This window comes from Cetorhinus maximus, chromosome 21 (assembly GCF_964194155.1).
Source record: "Cetorhinus maximus chromosome 21, sCetMax3.hap1.1, whole genome shotgun sequence".
Taxonomy (NCBI): Eukaryota; Metazoa; Chordata; class Chondrichthyes; order Lamniformes; family Cetorhinidae; genus Cetorhinus; species Cetorhinus maximus.
The window spans coordinates 84,175,774-84,194,180 of record NC_135899.1 but is presented as its reverse complement, the minus strand read 5'-3'; positions in this window follow the sequence as shown (position 1 = coordinate 84,194,180).

Here is an 18,407-nt window from a genome sequence, read left to right as displayed (position 1 = left end):
TCATGGAATGTAAATAATAAAAAAAAATTGTCAGCCTGTTAGCATCAGTGATAACTTCCTCCCTCTCATTGTTTTGGAAAGTAACTGGACCCAGGCATTTGCAGAAAATTTGCCAAGTCTTCCCTCTCCAGCTGAGAACAGTGCATGATAAAGCAGGGGTGGTCAACAGAACTACTCAAAGGTACAGACCTACATAAAATAGTTAAGCAGGTATAACCATCTGAAGGCACTATGCAATTTACAGGAAGCTTACAGTACCACGATCGTTGTTTCCTTTCCTACAAACTTCAAATCATTTTACTGATTAAGATGTTATGATTCAAGTAATGAAATTAAACAGGAGAGATGGTGGCGTGGTAATGTCACTGAACTATTAATTCAGAGGCCCAGGTTAATGTTCTGGGGGCACAGCTTCAAATCCCACTACGGCAGCTGACAGAATTTAAATTCAATTAATAAAATCTGGAATTGAAAGCTAATCTGTGATGGTGACCATGAAACGATCATCAATTGCTGTAATAGACCCATCAGATTCAAGAAATCTGCCATCCTTACCTGGTCTGGCTTATGTGTGACTGCAGACTCTCTGCCGTGTGGTTGACTCTTAACTGCCCTCTGAAATGGCCTAGCAAGCCACTCAGTTCAAGGGCAATTAGGGATGGGCAGCAAATGCTGGCCTTGCCAGCGATGTCCACGTACCACGAAAGAATGAATTAAAAAAAAAACGAAGGCCATTGCTCCCAGAAAACCTCACATGGTCTGTAGTAACTTCTTTAGCAAGAGATCTGATCACTAACCTTTGAAGGGTGACGGGATAAATATTTAATTAGAAAATTGATCACATGGACAATAAATACAGCGAGGCAGAGGAATAGAATAACATCGAGCACAATCTGACCGAATATTGTGCTTTGCGTCGGTGCAGGCTTACTGGTCGCCCACAGATTAAAGTCTTCCGGAATCATCTCCATCCTGACTCTTGATGTTTTGAGCTCCTTTAATAAAAGAAGGGGGAAGAAAAAACATGCTTGAAACTTTTCAGAGCCTGGAATATTGCAGCTCAGGTCGTTGTTAAAGTCATCGTGTTAAGTGTCGGAAGGAGGTGAACCCACGGAGTCAGGAAGGTCTTGGGCTCAAGTCCCAATCAGTGTTGACTCAGTTTATCTCAGCTGGAACAATGGGAGGTTTGCTACACAACAGGCATGATGGGCTGAATGACTACCTCCTATGCTGCATGATTCTATGGTTGGACATAGTGCTGGGGAGGGTGTTATTGAATGATTATTGAATAGGCAAGCAAGTGTGGACATGGGGTGTGGGTACGAACGACGCACACAAATAATGTGCTGCTAATCACGGTCAAGGCTTGAACAGGAAGAATGGCCCCTTGGGCAAGTACTAGAGGATAATTGTCCTGAACAGCCCCCCAGCAAGGAGTCAGGACAGGAGGGGATAATAATGGTGGAGAAATTTCAATGGAGAAGCAAAGTAAATAACACAAAATTACATTTAAAAGTCACTTTCTTTTTTGTCAGTTTTGAGTCTGAGAGCATGCAGTGAGATCCACCATCATGCATAAGTTGGCAAACAACGAAGAAATAAACACTAGCAGTTCCTCTATGTCTGATTATGGACAGCATATTCTTCTCTACCTGGAAGTAAACATTTTACTTATTTAAGCCCTGAAACCTTTGGTAGAGGTTGACAGGATGGCCAATTCTGTGCAGGGATATTGCAGGTGTTTAATAACCTAAAAACGTACCCTGCCATCACAGAGCACTGGTAAACTTCCTGCTACCTGTACAGATATGATCACTGTACCTTATTGGTTTGCAAGGTTAATCGGAATTAAATACCAATAATCACAACCTCCAGTAGTTAGTCTATGCCTCCAGCCTCCATTATTCAACCAAGTTTGTTGCTCCATCATTGACATGGCTCTGAAGGACTGCAGTGAACTTGACCCCAAAGTTACCCCTCTATCTCCTTAAACGTAACATCCTATAGGAGAAAAGATAAGTGAAACTCCTTGCAGCATGATGAAATTAATCCTTTCACGTTGGTTTCTCCCAGAGTGTTGCTCATTGACTTAAGTGGTTTGGAAAACTACAATGTGACTTTTCCAAATTGCAGTCACATTTTCATCGTTATTTGGACCTTTTGAATTGCTATTGATTGCTCACAAGAATGATTCCAGGGATAAAGAACTGCAGCTATGAGGATAGATTGGAGAGGTTGGGACTGTTTCCCCTTGGAGAAAAGAAAGCTGAGAGGATACATGAAAGAGGTCTTCAAGATCCCGAGGGACAGGGTAAACAGTGACATACTGTTCCCACTCGAGAGAGCATCAAGAACTAGAGGGCACAGATTGGAAATAATTGACAAAAGGAGTAAAAGATGTGAGGAAATTTTTTTTCACCCAGAGGGTGGTTGAAGTCTGGAACGAACTTCCTGAGAGGGCGGTGGAGGCAGGTTCAATCAAGGTATTCAAAAGGAATTGGATTGCCATCTGCAAAGGCTTTCTGGAAGTCCAGATATACTACATCTACAGGATCCCCATTATCCACTTTGCTTGTCACATCTTCAAAGAACTCTAGCAAATTAGTCAAACACGATTTACTCTTCATAAAACCACGCTGACTCTGATGGATTGCATTTTGACTTTCCAAATGCCTCATTACTACTTCCTTAATAATGGATTCCAACAATTTCCCAATGTCAGACGTTAAACTAACTGGTCTATAGTTTCCTATTTTATACCTCCCCCCCACTTTTTGAAGAAGGGTGTTACATTAGCATTTTTCCAATCCACTGGAACCTTTCCAGAATCCTGGGAATTTTGGAATATTATAGCCAACGCATCCACTATCTCCGCTGCCACTTCCTTTATGACCCTGAAATGTAGGCCATCAGGTCCTGGGGACTTGTCACCCTTTAATCCCAATAGTTTGCTCAGTACAGAATCACAGAATCACAGAATCACACAGTGCAGAAGAGGCCCTTCGGCCCATCGAGTCTGCACTGACACATAAGAAACACCTGACCTACCTACCTAATCCCATTTACCAGCACTTGGCCCATAGCCTTGAATGTTATGACGTGCCAAGCGCTCATCCAGGTACTTTTTAAAGGATGTGAGGCAACCCGCCTCCACCACCCTCCCAGGCAGTGCACTCCACACCGTCACCACCCTCTGGGTAAAAAGGTTTTCCCTCACATCCCCCCTAAACCTCCTGCCCCTCACCTTGAACTTATGTCCCCTCGTGACTGACCCTTCAACTAAGGGGAACAGCTGCTCCCTATCCACCCTGTCCATGCCCCTCATAATCTTGTACATGTCGCCCCTCAGTCTTCTGTGCTCCAATGAAAACAACCCAAGTCTATCCAACCTCTCTTCATAACTTAAATGTTTCATCCCAGGCAACATCCTGGTGAATCTCCTCTGCACCCCCTCCAGTGCAATCACATCCTTCCTCTAATGTGGCAACCAGAACTGCACACAGTACTCCAGCTGTGGCCTCACCAAGGTTCTATACAACTCCAACATGACCTCCCTATTTTTATAATCTATGCCTCGATTGATAAAGGCAAGTGTCCCATAAACCTTTTTCACCACCCCACTAACATGCCCCTCTGCTTTCAGAGATCTATGGACACACATGCCAAGGTCCCTTTGTTCCTCAGAACTTCCTGGTGTCATGCCGTTCATTGAATACTTCCTTGTCAAATTACTCCTTCCAAAGTTTTTCACCTCACACTTTTCAGGGTTAAATTCCATCTGCCACTTATCTGCCCATTTGACCATCCTGTCTATATCTTCCTGTAGCCCAAGACACCCAACCTCACTGTTAACCACCCGGCCAATCTTTGTGTCATCTGCAAACTTACTAACCCTATCCCCCACATAGTCATTTATGTCATTCATATAAATGACAAATAATAGGGGACCAAGCACAGATCCCTGTGGTACGCCACTGGACACTGGCTCTAATGCATCCTTCTGGCATCACCCTCTGTCTCCTACAACTAAGCCAATTTTGAATCCACCTTATCAAATTACCGTATATCCCATGTGCATTTGCCTTCTTTATAAGTCTCCCATGTGGGACCTTGTCAAAAGCTTTGCTGACCTCCATATAAACTACATCAACTGCACTACCCTCATCTACACACCTGATCACCTCCTCAAAAAATTCAGTTTTTCTCTAGTGATGGTGATTGTTCTAAGTTCCTTCTCTATACCCTCTGCACTACCTGTCACTATTGGGGTGGTACTAGTGTCCTCCACTGTGAAAACTGAGGCAAAATATTGATTAAGCGTCTCTGCCATTTCTGCGTTCCCCACTATTAGCTCCCCAGTTTCATCCTCCAAGGGTCCAACATTCACTTTCACCACTCTCTTTCCTTTTATATACTTGTAGAAACTTTTGCTATCAGTTTTTACATTTTGTGCTAGTTTTTTTTCATAATTTACCTTTGCACTTTTTATTATTTTTTTAGTGACACTTTGTTGATCTTTAAAAGTTTCCCAATCTTCCAGCCTGCCACTGTCCTTTGCAATTTGGTATGCCTTAGTTTTTGCCTTTATGTTATCTTTAACTTCCTTGCTTAGCCATGGATGCTTTTTCCCCCTCTTACCACCTTTCTTACTCTTTGGAATATATCTTACTTGGGAGGAATTGAATATCTCCCTGTATCCTTTGTCTGGACAGGTCACCTACTCTTCTGCTCCATCTTCTCCCTTCCAAGAGAATTCATCAACAGTCCCTGGCAAATCTAAGAATTCACCACACTACCTCCAAAAACATTCCAGAATACTTCTAGACACTTTGCAACAGAAAAAAGTTCTTTAAAATCACTGTACCTGCAATCTGGGGGAATAGAAACATAGAAACTAGGAGCAGGAATAGGCCATTCAGCCCTTCAAGCCTGCTCCGCCAGTCATTATGATCATGGCTGATCATCCAACTCAATAGCCTGCTCCTGCTTTTTCCCCATATTCTTTGATCCCTTTTTCCCCAAGAGCTATATCTAACTCCTTCTTGAAAACATACAATGTTTTGGCTTCAACTACTTTCTGTGGTAATAAATTTCACAGGCTCACCACTCTCTGGGTGAAGAAATTTCTCCTCATCTCAGCCCTAAATGGTCTACCCCCTATCCTCAGACTGTGACCCCTGGTTCTGGACTTCCCCACCATCGGGAACATCCTTCCTGCATCTACCCTGTCTAGTCCTGTTAGAATTTTATAGGTTTCTATGAGATCCCCCCTCATTCTTCTGAACTCCAGCGAATATAATCCTAACCAACTCAATCTCTCCTCATATGTCAGTCCCGTCATCCCAGGAATCAGTCAGGTAAACCTTTGCTGCACTCCGTCTATAGCAAGAACACTCTTCCTCAGATAAGGAGGCCAAAACTGCACACAATATTTCAGGTGTGGTCTCACCAAGGCCCTGTATAATTACAGCAAGACATCCCTGTTCCTGTACTCGAATCCTCTGGCTATGAAGGCCAACATACCACTTGCCTTCTTTACCGCCTGCTGCACCTGCATGCTTACCTTCAGCGACTGGTGTACGAGGACACCCAGGTCTCGTTGCACATTCCCCTCTCTCAATTTATAGCCATTGAGATAATAATCTGCCTTCCTGTTTTTGCTACCAAAATGGATAACCTCACCTTTATCCACATTATACAGCATCTGCCATGCATTTGCCCACTCAGTCAGCTTGTCCAAATCACACTGAAGCATCTCTGCATCCTCCTCACAGCTCACCCCACCCCCCCACCCAGCTTTGTGTCATCTGCAAATTTGGAGATATTACATTTAGATCCCTCATCTAAATCATTAATATATATTTTGAATAGTTGGGGTCCCAGCACCGATCCCTGCGGTACCCCACTAGTCACTGCCTGCCATTCGGAAAAAGAACCGTTTATTCCTATTCTTTGTTTCCTGTCTGCCAACCAGTTTTCTATCTATCTCAAAACACTACCCCCAATCCCATACGCTTTAATTTTACACGATAGTCCTACAAATATTGCTAGTGCAAGGCAATCTTGCAACACAACGCTTTTTGTTTGAGACTGATCTTTGAATTCTTTGCCGGGACTAACATTGCCAAAATTAGGGATCCTGGCATCATATCAGCTGGTTGGGTTCTGTGACTGCAGGATGGCATTGATTCCTGGCTAAGGGATGCCCCTGTGCACCCTTCTCCTTGCAGAATGCCACACAAGTTACAAAGGAAATGTCCAACAGTGCAGGACACCCTTCAAATAGCTTCCCTTGCACCATCTTCACCGGTGCTAAGCAAGATCATTTCTGGCCCACAGGGGAAGTTAGATAATCACATGAGGGAGAAAGGAGTAGAAGGAATAGGGTTAAATGAAGAGAGGTAGGAGGAGGCTCGTTTGAAGCATAAATACTGGCATAGATCAGTTAGACCGAATTACCTGTTTCTATGTTGTGATCTCTATCAAATATAAAGTGTGGTCTTAATAATTTTCCCTTTGCAAAACTGTTCTCGTCTCATTCCATTTATTGCATTGTGACATCACAATAAGGTATTTTCCCCAAGTGTGTAGCTAAAGAATTGTTTAAAACCTAACATTGAATAAATAATAATAGTTTAGGCAAAGGATATTGCTCATTTTACTGAGAAATAAAAGTCCCAGGAGGATTTCAGAAGTTTCAATCTCAATGTAATTTAAGCACTGAAATATTTATCTGTCATACCGACTTTGGATTTTTAAAAAAACCACCTGTGGTACTAAAGTAAATCAGTGGCTGTGAGTAAAAGGCTGAAATTGGATGTCCATAAAGCAATCTTGTTTATAATACCTGAATTAAATTACTGTCGAGTATTCCTCAACCATTTACTGTTCTAGATGTAAGGTGTGTTTAAAATTATTTTTGATAATTCATGGGAACTATTCTTTATGAGTCCCTTTGCATGTCTTACAGTTAGGATTATTTTCATGAAAATTATTTAACAAACACTCCTTTGATCCAAAAACTGGATGTTTCTTTTGGGGTACCCTTGGACATAGACCCTTTCCCTGGTGTATAATTCCAAAACACTTCACTTGCCCTTTGTCCAAATGGCTATACTTTGTCATTGAGCCTAGCTGAGACTGAATCAGGCCAGCTCAAACATGGAGGCCACAATTTTATGAACCTGCCCACACTTTTCAACAGGGGTCAATCAGGACTGGCTAACTTTTGTTACCCCTTCCCTCGGCGATCGTTCATTCCCGAGGGCCATTCTGGCTGAGATCAGCGGACATTATTGACGTGAGGAGATGGGACTTTCGAGGCCATATCTCATATTAATGCATCAAGAGGATCAAATGAGGATTAAACTCTTGATTTTTACACTGGACAATGCTGGAACGTACCTCCCAACTGAGTTAATCGGGTTTCCTTCACTGAAAAAGAAAAGATAGTAAAGTTTCTAAATGAGGGCCCTCATGATAGGCCGCCCTATTTGCGAGCTATTCTTACCAGTCAGTGACCATTAGACTCTCCTTCTCTGCCTGAACATATAAACTCTGAACAGCTTTGCTCAACAGACTTTGCATTGAAAATAGGAACATGAGGAGGGACATTACCTTCTTAATAGTGTCACAATCAGGCTTCTGATGTCACAAACCTTTGCTCGTGACAGCTTGAAACAGTCAAACACACTCTGGTGGAACTTAAAAATAAAATGGCTGACAAACTTAATCTGTTTCTGGCTTTAAAACAAGGTCAGAAGATCTCTGACAAATTTACAGCTCTGTAAGCGAGGCCTTGGATGATATTCAGGCATCCTGGATGGCCACTAAGGTTGCCAATCCTCCAGGATTGGCCTGGGAGTCCACCGGAATTGAAGATCAATCTCCAGGACACAGCTCTGTGCAGCCCTGGAGAAAAATCATAGAGGCATTTAAAAAGTTTTTTTTTGTAATTTTCTTTGAACATTTCTCTTTGCCCAGATGTAAAAATATTGAAAATAGGGCGGGGGAAGTGGGGGGAAAGGCTGTTTGGCTGACGGTCAAGCATCATCCAATTGGGTAATGAGTCTTATTGCTTTCCAGTTGGTGTAGGGAGGTAGTACATCAGAAGGATGAATGCATTGGCTGACTAATGGCTGGAGTGTGGGGGCAAGACATGTGATGAAACCTCAAGGAAAACATTTAATCACAGTTGGCAATCCTACTGGCCACCCTAAACAGGCATTAGGCCCCTTACACATGCTAATGAGGGGTCTAATATCTGATTAAGAAACTCTCTGCCAAATTGTTCAGCCAAGAGCAGAGCGTGTGCCAAACTTCTCAGGCTCTCTGCCATGGCTGCAGTGGCCACCCGCATAGTAGGCTTTTATTTTACCTTCATGAGGGGAGCCAGGAGGAGCTTCTCCACAACACCCATGAGGGCATGCAGGCCCGTGTTGAGCCCCACTCTTGCCGAGAAACCAGCGATGCAGCTGACTGAAATAGGACTTGTTCAATGAAAAAAAAGCATCGACTCTGAATACTGACTAACCCCAGCAGGCAGTTCTGGTCCTGAAAATAGGCCCAAACTAAGCTTTCGCCCAAACTTGACTTTGATCTTTATTTCCCGTTTCTTTACTTGAATTTCTGCATTCAATGGTTTTTGCCCTTTTTTTCTTTTCAGTTTAGGAAATAAATGAACTAGGCTGGGAAAAGTTACAAATTCATCATCATCTCATCTGAGCATGAAGAATATTTCAGTCTGCTCCTTGACAACTGTTGGTACGAGCGTTGCCAACCCTCCAGGATAGGCCTGGAGTCTCCAGGAATTGAAGATCAATCCCCAAGACACTGCTGTGCGCAACCCTGGAGAAAAATCATAGCAGCATTAAAAAAGATTTTTTCGTCATTTTCTTTGAACATTTCTCCTTACCAGAACAAAAGATATTGAAAATGGGGGAAAGAGGCTGATTGGTTAACAGTCAAGCATCATCCAATTGGGTAATGAGTCTTTTTGCTTTCCAATTTGTGTAGGAAGGCCATGCGTCACAAGGTTGGATATGTTGGCCGACTAATGGCTGAAGTGTAGGGGCAAGTCATGTGATGAAACCTCCAGGAATACACTTAATCACCGATGCAATCCTTTGGTACCTGTGTGGTGCAGAAGATGCCCGGATTAATTCCTGGTCAAAGATTAGTCAGATGGTTTCAGCCTGTGTGGTAGTCTGAGGGCAACACTTAACCTAGTATGAGCAGATTCTTAACGAGAAAACTGGTGCTGGAGGTTTTTAATCTGTAGAAACTCCTGCATTTCACAAGATGAGATGTTAAGTCAAGACATACCATTCATTGGGTGAGATATTCAATCAAAACGCGTCAGGCACTGGATGAGTTGTCTCTTCTGGTGGACATTTACAGTTGGTCAATATTCATTCCTCAACTATTATAACAAAAAAGATTAACTGGTCGTTCATCTCATTGCTGTTTGTCAGATTTTACAGTACAGAAGCTAGCTGTGATATTTGTCTACAGAGTGATGTCATTTTCAGTTCAAAGTAATTCATTTGAAGTGCTTAGTGATACTTTGACAGAAACAAGCCTTTTACTTTCTACTTTCTCCCTCCTTGTGTCAGTATAATCGTTTAGGTAGAAGTTATGTTTTACAAAATATTCAATGGGTTGGGTTTGTAAAATACAGTGAATTTTGCTGTTAATACTACATTGATTTTTTTTTGCCATTAAAAATCCGGGCATGAAGGAAACTTCTTGCCCATAATTAAATCTGTAGGGATATAAGAACAGGAGTAGACCATTCAGCCTCTTGAGCCTGTTTTGCCACGCAACTTGATCATGGCTGATCTGTATTTAAACTCCATCCACTTGCCTCTCTTCCTTAACCCTTAATCCCCTTACTGAACAAAAATCAATCAATTTCAGTTTTAAAGTTTCCAGTTGGTCCAATCTCAATGGCTCTTTGGGGACGAGAGTTCCAGATTTTCACTACCTTTTGTGTAATGAAGTACTTCATGACATCACCCCTGAATCGTCTAGCTGTAATTTTAAGGTTATGATGCCTTGTTCTGGACTTTCCCATCAGAGGAAATAGTTTTGTTCTCTCTATCCTATCCAAGATCAGACCCATGACTTTGACCTCACAAAATGTCTTATTTAGCTTCCAGAAAGTGTCACAGGAGTTTAACTGCTTGAACCAGATGTTATCAACAGATGCTAGGCTTAGTTATCGTATTTCTGACTTGCACCAAGCTGCTCAGAAGTGTCACAATAACCTTTGTACTGTCTGGAAAAGCCCTTATATTCATTGACAAGCAACTATTTCAGTAAATCTGCTGATTAAGAACAAAAGCAGAAAATGCTGGAAAAACGCAGCAGGTCTGACATCTGTCAGAGATAAGGGGAATACGGACTCGAAATGTCAACTCTGTTTCTCTCTCCGCAGATGCTGTCAGACCTGCTGAGATTTTCCAGCATTTTCTGTTTTTGTTTCAGATTTTCAGCATCTGCAGTATTTTGCTTTTATCTGCTGATTAGGTACGTAGCCTAGACGAACATAGGAAGTGCAGGGACGAAGTAAAAAAGGAAATAAGGAAATCAAAGAGAGGGCATGAAAAAAGATTAGCAAGTAAAGTTAAAGATAACCCAAAGATGTTTTACCAATACATTAATACTAAAAGGTTAACTAAGGAAAAAGTGGGACCCATCAAAGATGAAGATGGAAACTTGTGTGTAGATGCAGAGGCTGTGGGAAGGGTTTTAAATTAATATTTTGTCTCCGTATTTACAAAGGAAAGGGAGGATGTAGATATAATAGTCCAGGAGGAACACTGCGAGATATTGGATGGGATAGTCATAAAGAGAGAGGAAGTACTTGAAGGGTTGAAATCCTTGAAAGTTGATAAGTCACCAGGGCCAGATAGATTGTTTCCGAGGCTGCTGAAGGAAGTCAGGGAGGAGATAGCAGATGCTCTGAGGATGATTTTCCAATCTTCACTAGATACAGGGGAGGTACCGGAGGACTGGAGAAATGCAAACGTAGTTCCATTGTTTAAAAAGGGATCAAAGGAAATGCCAAACAATTATAGGCCAGTTAGTCTTACATCGGTGGTGAGCAAATTAGTAGAATCAATCCTGAGAGATAGGATTAACTGTCATGCGGAAAGGCATGGACTAGTCAGGGATGGTCAGCATAGATTTGTTAAAGGAAGGTCTCGCCTCACAAATTTGATTGAATTCTTTGAGGAAGTGACAAGAAGGGTTGATGAAGGTAGTGCAGTGGATGTTGTGTACATGGATTTTAGCAAGGCATTTGACAAGGTCCCACATGGCAGATTGGTCAGGAAAGTAAAAGCCCATGGGATTCAGGGTAATGTGGCAAACTGGATAAAAGGTTGGCTTTGTAACAGGAAACAAAGGGTAATGGTTGATGGACGCCCTTGCGAATGGAAAGTTGTCTCAAGTGATGTTCCACAGGGCTCGGCGTTGGGACCCTTGCTGTTTGTGTTATATATTAACGATTTGGACGTGAACATTGGGGGCACGATTGGGAAATTTGCAGATGACATGAAGGTTAGCTGCGTAGTGGATGGTGTAGAGGATAGCCATAATCTCCAAAACGATATAGATGGGTTGGCGGAGTGGGCGGTAAAGTGGCAGATGGATTTTAACATAGAGAAGTGTGAGGTCATACATTTAGTGAGGTCAAACAGTTACAGGGATTACACAATAAATGGGAATATACTAAGAGGGGTAGATGAAGTGAGAGATCTTGGTGTACAAGTACACTGGTCCCTGAAGGCAGCAGTTCAAGTAGACAAGGTTGTAAAGAAGGCATATGGAATGCTCTCCTTCATTGGCAGAGGTAAAGAATATAAAAGTAAGGATATAATGTTGGAATTGTATAAAACACTGGTGAGGCCACAACTGGAGTATTGCATGCAGTTCTGGTCACCACATTACAGGAAGGATGTAATAGCTCTGGAGAGAGTGCAGAGGAGGTTTACAAGAATGTTGCCAGGGTTAGAAAAGTGTAGCTACGAGGAGAGATTGGATAGGTTGGGGTTATTTTCCTTAGAACAAAGAAGGCTGAGAGGTGACTTGATTGAGGTGTACAAAATTATGAGGGGAATAGATAGAGTGGACAGGATAAAATTGTTTCCCTTGGTGGAGAATTCTAGAACCAGGGGATATAGATTCAAGATAAGTGGCAGAAGGTGTAGGGAGGACATGAGGAAGAACTCTTTTATGCAGAGGGTAGTGGGTGTCTGGAATTCACTGCCCAAGTTGGTGGTAGAGGCAGAAACTTTAAACTCTTTTAAAAAGTACCTGGATCTGCACCTAAAGTGCTGTAAGCTGCAGGGCTATGGGCTGGGTGCAGGAAGGTGGGATTAGAAAGGGCACCTGGGTGTCCTCGGGCTGGCATGGACAAGATGGGCCAAATGGCCCCCTTCAGTGCTGTAACTTTTCTATGGTTCTATGTCCCTTTAAACCAGAGCCAAGATTTCAATCTGAAGAAAGGTCAGAATAAATGACAACATGGTGTTATGAGGCCTAGGATTTTTACTTGAGATAGTAATTGAAACAGGAAATGGGTTTACTGTTAATTTAATGAGCCTTTTGGGATTTGAGAGATGGAGCCAATTCCAATCTTACTGAATGGGAAATTTTGAACAGAAGCTGTTGAGGGAACAGGTGAACTGTTATTTCACAATAAACTGCTGGAGAGAACCAGCACTTATAGATTCCAATTCCTAGTTCTGAAAATACTCAAATACAAATCAGTTGAGTCTCGAAAGCAACCAGTTCAAAAGTTAATTTGGATAAAGGGAGTTTGTGCTCTACTGACTCTGTAAATGGGGGAAGGTGGTGTAGTGGTAATTTCAATGGGCTAATAATCCAGAAAGTCCAGGCTAATTCTTTGTGTAAATGGGTTCAAGTCCCACCATAGCAATTACTCTGGAGTGATGTACAGGATTGTAGAGATCCACATAGTACTCAAACATTGACATAGCTCCTACTCTGGGATTTTTCTGATGAGTTTCCAAGATTGAGTTCAGCTAAGGCCTGACCCCTTTAGGTTGCACAATAAACCTATATGAGCTATTGTTTCCATTCTAGTTGGAAGCAGAGAACCAAGTAAACTGCTAACTGTATTAGTCCCAAACACTGAGAGAGTATAAGTTTATTTAATGTCCCTTTCAAGGAGCAGTTCTGAAAAACACTGGTGGCCAAATGAAACTTTGTGAAACTATGACCTAGTTTATGACTCATATTTCCACACCATTAGTGACTCGACTGAGTCTTTGGATGACTGGTAGCATCTCCAGCTCTGTCAGAATTTGAACCCTGATCTATAGCGGCCTGGTGAGTGGAAGCAACTCTAAATTCTAGTTTGACCTCCTGAGGGGATTTTTGTGCCTGGTGGAAATGGGTGCTCCCCCACCTTCCCATATACGGTTGTGGGAGCACAAAAAACCATTCCTTCATGTTGGACTAACCAGCGTATTGGCTGGTATTACAGCTACAGTCATGGAGGGCGCAGTCATGGCACGACCCGTCAGACCCTTACAGCCTGAATTCTTTCATTATTTTACACATTTCTCCAAGGAGAGGAGTATGAAGATGTGAAAATAACAGCTACTCATTAGACATCAAAACTTATAATCAGTATTTCCATCCCCAAAACGGAAGGGTTTGTAGAGTGAAACGGTGCATTATTTACAGACATAGCTTGTGTTTTTTTTTTCATTCATGGGATGTGGGCTTTGCTGGCTGGGCCAGCATTTATTGCCCACCCCTAATTGCCCTCGAGAAGATGGTGGTGAGCTGCCTTCTTGAACCGCTGCAATCCCTGTGGTGTAAGTACAACCAGGGTGCTGTTAGGGTGGGAGTTCCAGGATTTTGACCCAGCGACAGTGAAGGAACGATGATATATTTCCAAGTCAGGCTGGTGAGTGACTTGGAGGGGAATCTCCAGGTGGTGGTGTTGCCATGTATCTGCTGCCCTTGTCCTTCTAAGTGGTAGTGGTTGCGGGTTTGGAAGGTGCTACTTAAGGAGGCTTGGTGAGTTCCTGCAGTGCATCTTGTAGATGGTACACACTGCTGCTACTGTGTGTCGGTGGTGGAGGGAGTGATTGTTTGTGGATGGGATGCCAATCAAGTGGGCTGCTTTGTCTTGGATGGCGACAAACTTCTTGAGTGTTGTGGGAGCTGCACTCATCCAGGCAAGGGGGAGTATTCCATCACATTCCTGACTTGTGCCTTGTAGATGGTGGACAGGCTTTGGGGAGTCAGGAGGTGAGTTACTAGTCGCCAGATTCCTAGCCTCTGACCTGCTCTTGTAGCCACAGTATTTATATGGCTAGTCCTGTTCAGTTTCTGGTCAATGGTAAACCCCAGGATGTTGATAGTGGGGGATTCAGTGATGGTAATGGCATTGAATATCAAGGAGAGATGATAGATTCTCTCTTGTTGGAGATGATCATTCCCTGGCACTTGTATGGCATGAATGTTACTTGCTACTTGTTAGCCCAAGCCTGGATATTGCCCAAGTCTTGCTGCATTTGGACATGGACTGCTTTAGTATCTGAGGAGTTGCGAATGATGTTGAATATTGTGCAATCATCAGCGAACATCCCCACTTCTGACCTTATGATGGAAGGAAGGTCATTGATGAAGCAGCTGAAGATGGTTGGGCCAAGGACACTACCCTGAGGAACTCCTGCAGTGGTTGTCCTGGAGCTGAGATGACTGACCTTCAAAAGCCACAACTATCTTCCTTTGTGCTAGGCATAACTCCAACCAGTGGAGAGTTTTCCCCTGATTCCCATTGACTTGACTCCGGTTTTGCTAAGGCTTCTTGATGTCACACTCGGTCAAATGCAGCCTTGATGTCAAAGGCAGTCACTCTCACCTCACCTCTGGAGTTCAGCCCTTTTGCCCATGTTTGAACCACGGCTGTAATGAGGTCAGGAGCTGAGTGGCCCTGGCGAAACCCAAACTGGGCGTCAGTGAGGAGGTTATTGCTAAGCAAATGCCACTTGATAGCACAGCTGATGACCCCTTCCATCACTTTTCTGATGATCGAGAGTAGACTGATGGGATGGTAATTGGCCGGCTTGTATTTGTCCTGCTTTTTGTGTGTGGATCATGCCTGGGCAATTTTCCAAATTGCTGGGTAGATACCAGTGTTGTAGCTGTACTGGAACAGTTTGGCTCGGGGCGTAGATAGTTCTGGAGCACAAGTCTTGAGTACTATTGCTGGAATATTTTCAGGGCCCGTAGCCTTTGCAGTATCCAGTGCCTTCAGCTGTTTCTTGATATCACATGGAGTGAATCAAATTGGCTGAAGACTGGCATCTGTGATGCTGAGGACCTGCGAGGAGACTGAGATAGATCATCCATTCAGCACTTCTGGCTGAAGATTGTTGCAAATGCTTCAGCCTTATCTTTTGCACTGCTATGCTGGGCTCCCCCATGATTGAGGATGGGGATATTTGTGGAGCCTCCTCCTCCAGTGAGTTGTTTAATTGTCCACCACCATTCACGACTGGATGTGGCAGGACTGCAGAGATTAGATCTGATCCATTGGTTGTGGAATTGCTTAGCTGTAACCATCACTTGCAGCTTATGCTGTTTGACAGGCAAGTAACCCTGTGTTGTAGCTTCACCAGGTTGACACCTCATTTTTAGGTATGCCTGGCGCTGCTCCTGACCTGCCCTTCTGCATTTTTCATTGAACCAGGGTTGATCCCCTGGCTTGATGGTAATGGTAGAGTGGGGGGATATGCCAAACCATGAGGTTACAGATTATGTTTGAATACAATTCTGCTGCTGCTGATGGCCCACAGCGCCTCATGGATGCCCAGTCTTGAGTTGCTAGATCTGTTTGAAATCTATCCCATTTAGCATGGTGGTAGTGCCACACAACACGATGGAGGGTATCCTCAATGTGAAGGCGGGACTTCGTCTCCACAATGACTGTGTGGTGGTCTCTTCTACCGATACTGTCATGGACAGATGCATCTGTGACAGGCAGGTTAGTGAGGATGAGGTCAAGTATGTTTTTCCCTCTTGTTGGTTCCCTCACCACCTGCCGCAGACCTAGTCTAGCAGCTATGTCATTTAGGACTTGGCCAGCTTGGACTGTAGTGGTGCTACCAAGACACTCTTGGTGATGGACATTGAAGTCGACCACCCAGAGTACATTCAGCACCCTTGCCACCCTCAGTGCTTCCTCCAAGTGGTTTTTAACATGGAGGAGCGCTGATTCATCAGCTGAGGGGGGGCGGTACGTGGTAATCAGGAGGAGGTTTCTCTGCACATGTTTGACCTGATGCCATGAGACTTCGTGGAATCCAGAGTCAATGTTGAGGACTCCTAGGGCAACTCCCTCCCGACTGTGTTCCACTGTGCCTCCCCCCCTGCTGGGTCTGCCCTTCTGGTGGGACTGGACATATCCAGGGATGGTGATGGTCGTGTCCGCGACATTGTCTGTAAGGTATGATTCTGTGAGGATGACCATGTCAGGTTGTGGCTTGAATAACTTGTGAGACAGCTCTGCCAATTTTGGGCCAAGCCCCCAGTTAGTAAGTAGGACTTTGCAGGATCAACAGGGTTGGGTTTGCCATTGTCGTTTACATTGCCTAGGTCGATGCTGGGTGGTCTGTCCGGTTTCATTCCTTTTTATTGACTTTGTAACGGTTTGATACAACTGAGTGGCTTGCTAGGCCATTTCAGAGGGCATTTAAGAGTCAACCATATTGCTGTGGGTCTGGAGTCACATGTGGGCCAGACCAGGTGAGGACGGCAGATTTCCTTCCCTACAGAGCGATGTTGAACCAGATGGGTTTTTAACGACAATCAACAATGGTTTCATGGTCATCATTAGACTTTTAATTTGAGATTTTTACTCAGTTCAAATTTCACCACTTGCTGTGGTGGGATTCAAACCGGGGTCCCCTGAAACGTTACCCTGGGTCTCTGGATAACCAGTCCATTGACAATACCACCATGCCACTGCCTCCCCATTGGGGCCTAAACATCCATCGAATCACACCTAGGCAAAATTTGTTACTGGTGAGGGCTGGTGTTCAGGTTGGCCCGGCACAGGTTTCTTCAACAGCCAATGCCAGGTAAGTTTTTTTTAAAAAGTGTAATAAAAAACTCTTATGTATAACCCGGAGGTACGGGAGTACCCCCTCTATCTGCCCCATTCTGGCAATTGTTCTGACCAATCCTTGGCGAGGTCCCCCCAACTTGTTTTGATCCCAGACAAGATACTCCACAAATTGTTAACTTCCCGAACGGGACCCCAATTTTGTTATGCTCTCAGGTGAGGAGGAATGAGCTGGCTCCCCTTCTTTTTTCAACCCCCTAGGTTGATCACAACGGGGTTAATTTAAAAAGGACCCCTTTCCTTGTGGATACCTTTTCCCAATCCAAATGTGTTTTATGTTTTGAAAGGAGCCAATTTAACCAGGCTTTCTTGAGTCAAAGGAGGAGTGAGCTTATTAGCTACTAAAAACCCAAGAAAAGAATAATAAAAACGCAACACACACGTATACAGATTAGAAATGAGAAGACTTGCCTCCAGCGACAGAGAGAGCAAGAGGGAGAGAAGACTTTTACTGGCAAGCTGCAGGGATATCTAGTTGCTGCTTGCAGCTGGCTTTTTAACCTATTTTCTTGTGTATTTCTGGAAGGGAAAAACAAACATGTCTTTTGCCTAGAATCTGCTTTCGTTCAACTCAGATCATGTCCACATTCTGAGATATAATTCCACAGGAGATGGTAATCAGTCTCCATTGTCTCTGCAACCACAGGAGATTAAAGTTCAGTCTTTTGCATTGTGTATCTCCCTTTCAAGTGTCTCTGTCTGAAGTAGTTCTTGACACCTTTTTAGGTGCAACATTCCAAGGCCTCCCTGGACGAGTTGGTCAAGCATAATCTACATAGAAATTTTCCAGAAAGTGGTTGCTTTAAATTCTCAGCCAGTTTTTGCTTGTATGTCCTTTTTAAAAAAACACATATCTTCCTTAAAAAAGTTCAATATGTCTGTAAGTAATTTGGGTTGTGATCCGCTGTCATGACACAATCACCTCCACCATCCTCTTGGAAGATACCAGGGGCTGCTGAAATTTCTCTTGTTGAGCCTGGCTGCCTGTGGGAGGTGGGAGAATGCCCCTGCTCATCTTTGAATAGTGCCATAGGATCTTTTATATTCACTCGAGGGGCAGACGGCACCGCAGTTTAACATCTCACTCAAAAGGGCACTCCCTCAGTGCTGCAGCACTGGATGTCAGCCTAGACTTTGTGCTCAAGTTTCTACAGTCCTGGACTTGAACCCAAAACCTTCTGAGTCAGGCGAGAGTGTCAGCAACTGGTGGTTGTGCCAACTACATGGAAAACAA